At 45.7% G+C, this 8,123-nt stretch overlaps 1 long non-coding RNA gene across 1 annotated transcript; it reads right to left on the bottom strand.

Annotated features, from left to right (window-relative positions):
- Positions 1 to 4,857: 4,857 nt before the first annotated feature.
- LOC139830687 (uncharacterized) lies at positions 4,858 to 5,649 on the bottom strand. The gene is made up of 2 exons (XR_011743818.1): positions 5,210 to 5,649; positions 4,858 to 5,075 (listed from the first exon to the last, which is right to left on the bottom strand). It is a non-coding gene; the product is annotated as an uncharacterized lncRNA (long non-coding RNA).
- Between the last annotated feature and the right edge of the window lie 2,474 nt (positions 5,650 to 8,123).

Below are 8,123 nucleotides of genomic sequence, written 5' to 3'. Positions count from 1 at the left end.
GTGTCGAGATTTCCCGCGGAACTACCCATTAGTCGCGGGTGGCGCGGCCCACCGCCCCTAAAGGTCTTTTTCATAATACTTATCATTTTCAAAATTCTTAAAAATACAAAAAATATATCAAAAAATTCAGGAAAATAAAACTAATTTATTCCAAAATATTAATAATACAAATAATATATCAAAAAATTCAGAAAAATAAAACTAATTTATTTCTAAATGTTAAAAATACAAATAATATATCAAAAAATTCAGAAAAATAGAACTAATTCAATTCAAAATGTTGAAAATACAAATAATATACCAAAAAAATCAGAAAAATAAAACTAATTCAATTCAAAATGTTAATAATACAAATAATATATCAAAAAATTCAGAAAAATAAAACTAATTCATTTCAAAATGTTAAAAATACATATAATATATCAAAAAATCAGAAAAATAAAACTAATTCAATTCAAAATTTTAAAAATACAAATAATATATCAAAAAAATCAGAAAAAAAACTAATGCAATTCAAAATCTTAAAAATACAAATAATATATCAAAAAATTCAGAAAAATAAAACTAATTCAATTCAAAAATCTTAAAAATACAAATTATCAAAAATTCAAAAAAATAAAACTAATTCAATTCAAAAGTTCGTTAGCCCCCTCTTCCCGCCTCTTTCCGCCGACCCCCTCTTCCCTCCTCGTCTTCCCGCCATTTCTTCCCTGTCTTCCCGCCTCTTTCTTCCCACCAATTGTTTCCCGCCAATTTCTTCCGGCCTCTTTCTTCCCGCCAATTTTTTCCCGCCAATTTCTTCCCGCCACTTTCTCCCCGCCTCTTTCTTCCCGCCTCCTGTCTTCCCGCTCCCATTTTTCCCGCCATTTGTCACTACATATAGGTAGCCCGGCTTGGCCAGCATCACATCTCTACAATCTCTCATCACTCTCTCATGGCTTCCACCGCACCCACTCTAACCTACCAGCAGGTGGAGGAGCTTTGCGCCTCGAACTACCCTTGCCCTCCGGCTACCGCGTCCCTCGCCGGCCGGAGCCTAAGCGCCGGCGGCGTGCCGGTCCCTCCCGTCCCTCGAGTACCGCGCGCCGGCGGCCATCACGAACCACTACTACCTCGACCTCACGCCGGAGCAGCGGATGAATCCGCCGGCATCCCGATAACCAGCATACTTGGGACGCCTTCTTCATCAATCGGCGTGAGAGGGCGCTCGCTGTGTATGAGGAGGACGGTCTGCCTCCCGGAAACTTCCACGAGGCCGGCCGTCGGCTATGGTGGTACGGCCGGACTCTGCAGAGCGTCATGGACTACATCACGGCCGGCGATATCCCCGCCCGCGCTACCCTCGATTCGAGCCACGAGCGCCGCCCGACGACAATGACGACAAGAATGCGACGACGACGCCGGCAACTTAGAAGGCGACGACTACCAAGACAATGGCGGCGGCTATGAAGACTACGAGTATGCATATTATACGCCTAGGCAGGAGTATGACTAAATCACTCCAAATTTCAAGTATGTAGGAGTATGACTTAGTCACTCCAAATTTCATGTATGCAGGAGTATGACTTAGTCACTCCAAATTTCATGTATGCAGGAGTATGACTTAGTCACTCCAAATTTCATGTATCATCAGTGCTATCTCGAGTCAATTGAATCATTCGAAAATGGACACCAAACACATCACGGGTAATATAATTCACATGATTCATTCAACAAAGTTTGGTACAATAAATTATTACACATCATTTCTTCCCTTGTGTCCCTGCTTGCTTACGATTGTGCCGTATCCATGGAGCATCCTCATCATTTAACTTAATGCTTGGGTCGGTGTTCACTTTGAAGGGCGGAATTTCAGCAAACATATTATAATCTTCTGACATGTCTGTCTTGTCCTCCACTCCCACGATGTTTCTTTTCCCTGAAAGAACAATGTGGCGCTTTGGATCATCGAACGATGTACTGATCATTTTCTTATCTTTCCGTTTCCTCGGTTTGCTACTCATGTCCTTCACATAGAAAACCTGAGCGACATCTTTCGCTAGGACGAATGGTTCGTCAAGATAACCAAGATTGTTGAAATCCACCATTGTCATTCCGTATTGCTGGTCCACCTTTACCCCACCTCCTGTTAGCTTGAACCATTTGCACCGGAACAAAGGGACCCTAAAGGAGGGTCCATAGTCAAGTTCCCATATCTCCTCTATGTAACCATAATATGTGACCTTTTGCCCATTCTCGGTTGCTGCATCAAAGCGGACACCACTGTTTTGGTTGGTGCTCTTTTTATCTTGGGCGATCGTGTAAAATGTATTCCCATTTATCTCGTACCCTTGGAAAGTCGTTATAGTCGAAGATGGTGTCTTGGCCAACATGTACAGCTGATCTACAACCTTATTGTCACTCATTAAATGTTTTCTCAACCAACTGCCGAAAGTCTCCATGTGGGCCTTCCTAATCCAGATTCGGGCTTCCCAGGGTTGTCCGAGCGTAAAATATTCTTGTGTTTCTCAAAGTACGGAGCAACCAAGCTGGAATTGGTCGAACCGTGTGGTGTGCTTCATCGAGAGAATGGCCGTCCATACATATCATTGATTTCCTTCCGATCGTGCCTTTTCCACTTAGTCTCCCCTCGTGCCGCGATTGAGGAAGACCAATCGGCTTAAGGTCAGGAACAAAGTCAACACAAAACTCAATTACCTCCTCATTTCCATAGCCCTTGGCGATGCTTCCTTCTGGCCTAGCACGGTTACGAACATATTTCTTTAATACTCCCATGAACCTCTCGAAGGGGAACATATTGTGTAGAAATACAGGACCGAGAATGGAAATCTCATCGACTAGGTGAACCAGGAGGTGCGTCATAATATTGAAGAAGGATGGCGGGAACACCAACTCGAAACCGACAAGACATTGGATCACATCGTTACGTAACCGTGGTAGAACTTCTGGATTGATTACCTTCGAGAGATTGCATTGAGGAATGCACATAGCTTCACAATGGCTACTCGAACATTTTCCTAGGAGCCCCTCAAAGCAATCGGAAGCAATTGCGTCATAATCACGTGGCGGTCGTGAGACTTCAGGTTTTGGAACTTTTTCTCCGCCATGTTTATTATTCCCTTTATATTGGACGAGAATCCTGACGGGACCTTCATACCGCTCGAGGCATTCAAAAAAGATGACCTTCTCTTCTTTGTTCTTAGCGTAGCTGGCTCGACCTTGAAACCGTTCCGGATGCTGGTCATCAGGGTCTTTCAAACTTTGCTGGTCCTGCCGTGCTTCCTTTGTATCATTTGACTTCCCATACACGCCCAAGAAGCTTAGGATGTTCACGCAAATATTCTTCGTAACGTGCATCACGTCGATTGCAGAGCGGACTTCTAGGACTTTCCAATATTCTAGCTCCCAGAATATAGATTTCTTCTTCCACATGGCTACGTGCCCGTCAGCTCCCTTCGGAACTGATTGTCCGCCAGGACCCTTTCCAAAGATGACTTTCAAACCCTTGACCATATCAAATACCTCAGTACCAGTGTGTTCCGCAGGCTTCGGCCGGTGATCTGCCTTGCCGTTGTAATGCTTGCCTTTCTTTCTTACTGGATGACCTTTCGGAAGAAATCGACGATGCCCAAGGTACACGTTCTTCTTACAATTTGGCAAATGTACACTTTCGGTCTCATGTAAGCAGTGCGTGCATGCATTGTATCCCTTATTTGACAGTCCGAAAGGTTACTAAGAGCAGGCCAATCGTTGATGGTTACGAAAAGCAACGCTCGTAGGTCAAATTCCTCTTCTTTGTGCTCATCCCACACACGGACACCAGGTCTGCCCCACAGCTGTAAAAGTTCATCAACTAATGGCCTTAGGTACACATCGATGTCGTTGCCGGGTTGCTTCGGACCTTGGATGAGCACTGGCATCATAATGAACTTCCGCTTCATGCACAACCAAGGAGGAAGGTTGTAGATGCATAGAGTCACGGGCCAGGTACTATGGCTGGAGCTCTGCTCGCCAAAAGGATTCATGCCATCCGTACTTAGACCAAATCTTATGTTCCTTGCGTCAGCTGCAAAATCTTTGAACTCTCTGTCGATCTTTCTCCATTGCGTTCCATCTGCGGGGTGTCTCAACTCCCCGTCCGACTTACGGTCCTCTTTGTGCCATCGCAACAACTTGGCATGCTCTTTGTTCCTGAACAGACGTTTCAACCGTGGTATTATAGGAGCATACCACATCACCTTGGCGGGAACCCTCTTCCTGGGTTTCTGGCCCTCAACATCGTCACCAGGGTCATCGCCTCTGATCTTATAACGCAATGCAGTGCATACTGGGCATTCATTCAAATTCTCGTATTCACCGCGGTAGAGGATGCAGTCGTTGATGCATGCATGTATCTTCAGAACCTCTAAACCTAGAGGGCAGACAACCTTCTTTGCTTCGTACGTAGTGGCGGGCAACTCGTTATTCTTTGGAAACATATTCTTCAACATTTTCAGCAAGTTTTCAAATGCCGAGTCAGCTACACCTGCCTGTGCCTTCCATCTCAGCAAATCCAGTGTGCAGCCCAGCTTTTTCAGACCATCATCGCATCCGGGGTACAGCGCCTTCCTGTGATCCTCTAACATGCGATCCAAATTCTCCCTCTCTTTTTCAGTTTCGCAGCGTCTCCGTGCATCAGCAATGGTCCGACCAAGATCATCAACGGGATCATCACGTGCCTCTTCTTCACCTTCCCCTTCATCGTCCCCTTCACCTTCAGCATCCTCCATGAAAGTATCACCGAAATGAGCAAGATAGCTTTCATCGATGAAATCATCCCCTTCTTCATCTTCTTCCATTATAACCCCTCTTTCTCCATGCTTGGTCCAACAATTATAGCTTGGCATGAATCCGTGCCGAAGCAGGTGCATGTGAACATCTCTTGAGGAAGAGTAACCCTTCTGATTCTTACATTTAACACATGGACAGATAACAAAACCCTCCTGCTTGTTCGCATTAGCCACTACGAGGAAATCTTTCAAACCCGCACTGAACTCGCCGGAGAGTCGGTTACCGTACATCCATTGTCGATTCATCTGCATTATTATAATATAAAATATATAATTAACCATCATGCATTTGTTAAACTAACTAGCTACAAACAATATAAATTAAACAATGAACTAATGCACATTTTATCAACGACACATCAAAGGTTCAAGTTGCTAACCGCGATCGAGGAGGAAAAAATAAATGAGAAAGCTCAAGTGTGGCTCCAACACTTCATATCATGTTTGTTTCATGCTCTTGGGGCATTTCATCAAACACCTTATGTGCATAAGAGGAACCAAAATCAAACCTAACACCCACTTGTGAAGCTTGTGAAGAGAATGGCACCAAATGGCTAAGTGTTGGCTGCTGGATGGGTATATATAGGGGAGGGGCTTTAGTCCCGGTTGGCCTGGCCAACCGCGACTAAAGGCCTTCGGGCCGCTTTAGTCGCGGTTGGCCTGGCCAACCGCGACTAAAGACCCCCCACGTGCACCGGCTGGCCACCGAGCGCCCTGGGCCCAGGCCTTTGGTCGCGGTTCTCCTCCCGAACCGCGACTAAAGGTACCATTTGTCGCGGATCCTGCAGCATCGCGACTTATGGGGCTCACCCGAAGCCTGTTTTTCCACCAGTGCCGTATAGCTCATTACGATCGTTATGCATCGTATGTATCTGGTTAGTCATGCTGGCCCCGTACTCATCTGCTCTTGTTTGTGTCGTCCTCATCGTCTAGAGCTCATGATAGTCCTCGTCACGGCGGCGAGTGGTGGCGCTCCTCGACAGTGGGGGCTGGCACAAGCGGCAACGCACACTCGCACGCTATCAAGGGGAGGAGGCACTTAAGCAATATTGAGGGTCAGCTAGGTAGCATCGTGAGACTGTCAAACGAGCAACACCGGTGGATAGCGCAAGAACAACAAGCACCTGAAGCGCCATAGTAGTGCAGGCTAGCCAAGTGGTGTGGAGAGGTCATGAGAGGTGAGAGCTGAACGGCACATCAATCAGCGCGACTAGAAAGGAACAAGATCACCCTTTGATACTCGTTGCAAGCAGCACATGATATCATACTTTGAGCCATGGCTGAAGTAATGGAGTAATTTGGAAGGCTATATAAATGGAGAAAGTAACGGGAGTAAACAACGCAGTAGATTTATACGGTTCCTTACATTCCTGGATGTGTACAAACATATCTAACCTCCAATTAAGCTAGCTAATACATAACTAAATTCAATTAAACTTTCTTGGATGAAAATACCCTTTTCTAAGTTTCTAGGGGGTGCATCCTCAAACAATTTACACTAGTACACATTTTCTAGTTTCTTGAAGGCGCTTCATCGCAAGGAATAGTTGATATAGAGTACACCTCTTCTAATTTCTATATTTTCATTGAAACTTGGTTCTTATTAGATACTTTCTCCCTCGATTTACATTGGCACTAAAATTTTGACTCTATGTGAATTTATACTGAACTTTTATAATTCATAGAAACTGATTCTTTGCTTGATACAGTATTTACCAGTATAATTTACTAGTATATATTTGGCATAGTTAACCGCATAGCAATTTTTCTAAATATTAGTTCCTAGATACGTTCCCTATTATACAGTTGCAAAGTAGATCCTCAAATAAGCATTCTTTGCACTAAGTCAGAATCGTCTTTTATAAAATAAGCTTCCTCTTGGATACTTTTTTAACAATTGCATTAACTATGTAACGCATGGGCGTTCATGGTAACTATATCTAATCCTATCAAATATAATAATAGAAGTGTCGTCGTGGTGAACAGACAGATGCCATAGGATGGCTTAGATTGGGGCCGAATGGACGCTAGAGGATTCGGGGGAGGGTTTGTGATCAGGTGTGATGAACTTTCGGATGGTTTCCTCAAGAACTTGGCCAAGGCCAGAGGTTGAAGAAGAAAGACACAAGGAAGAACTCGCTCTAGATCACCAATTTCATTGATTCTCACAAGTTACAGGTTTGTGCTTCGCTTCTTGCTACTTCTGTCGTGTGTCTATCCGTGCCCGTAAGGAGGGCTGCCCCCTCTCCTTATATAGGGGAGAGGGGTGGCTTACAGTGCAAGAAACCCTAATGGCATCTTTGACTAGACAAACTACTTTATAAAGCTACTTTACAAAACTACTTTAATCATAGATGACACCGGGGTCCTCTTTAATCAGGGAGGCTGACGTCCTCCGGCTTCTTTCTTCGTCATCTTCTTCTTTATCGTCAGCCCTTCGTTTAAAGCTACTTTGCTTAGCTCATCTTTGTCTTCTAGCTCTGGAGAGGATCTTTGACCAGTCTTGCCGACAAGCTCTTCTTTCCGGTGGCCCGGTACCTTTTCTATTCGGTTCCGGTATCCCTCCTCTGAGGATACCGGCTTAGTCCTGTTTAGCCAAACGCCTATCTTAGGCTCCGGTATGAACATTTAACCGGTATCCTGATGGCTCAAACCATCCGGTTTGGCATGCCTTTGGCATACCGGGGGTTATCCCCCCGACATTAGTCCCCGAAGCTGGTATAGCCTGGTGGATTCTATCCAACAGGCCATGCCAGGTTCTCATGTCTTTGGATACCGGTTTAATCCATCCGGCATTGGGTCTGGATCCGGCATCTTTGCCCGGATTTTCATTATCTTTCCTTTTCAACTCATTCTCCGGTATCTTTTCTCCCGGTATCTTAGTCATTAAACACTTCCTCGGCGAAGTCGAGAATATCTTGGGCCCCGCGCGTGATAGAGACATGCGCAATGTGACTGACGCGCCAGTGTCAGGGGTCACTTCCCTTCGGCTTCTGCGCGCTCGTTAAATGCGCCACCGTGGATCCCACTGGCCACTTGGTATCTTGTGTGCACCCCCGTGTGGCCTCCTATTTTCTCGCGTGTACCTCCTCGCCACGTGGCGGCCCATGGTGCGAACCGTCGCGGGCCGCGAGGCGAACCGCCGCGGCCCGGCGGTTTTCAGCCCACCTCCTTTCTTCTTTATAAGCACAACCGCCGCTCCTTCTTCCTTTTCTCGTATTCTCCACTTCCTCGCGCACAGTGCTCCTCGCCTCTGCGCCTGCGCCGTTCTCCGTCCGCCGTCGCTTGCTCGAG

This window comes from Lolium perenne, chromosome 4 (assembly GCF_019359855.2).
Source record: "Lolium perenne isolate Kyuss_39 chromosome 4, Kyuss_2.0, whole genome shotgun sequence".
In the NCBI taxonomy this organism is placed as follows: Eukaryota; Viridiplantae; Streptophyta; class Magnoliopsida; order Poales; family Poaceae; genus Lolium; species Lolium perenne.
The sequence above is the reverse complement of the archived record's forward strand: the minus strand, read 5'-3'. Positions and strand labels throughout refer to the sequence as shown.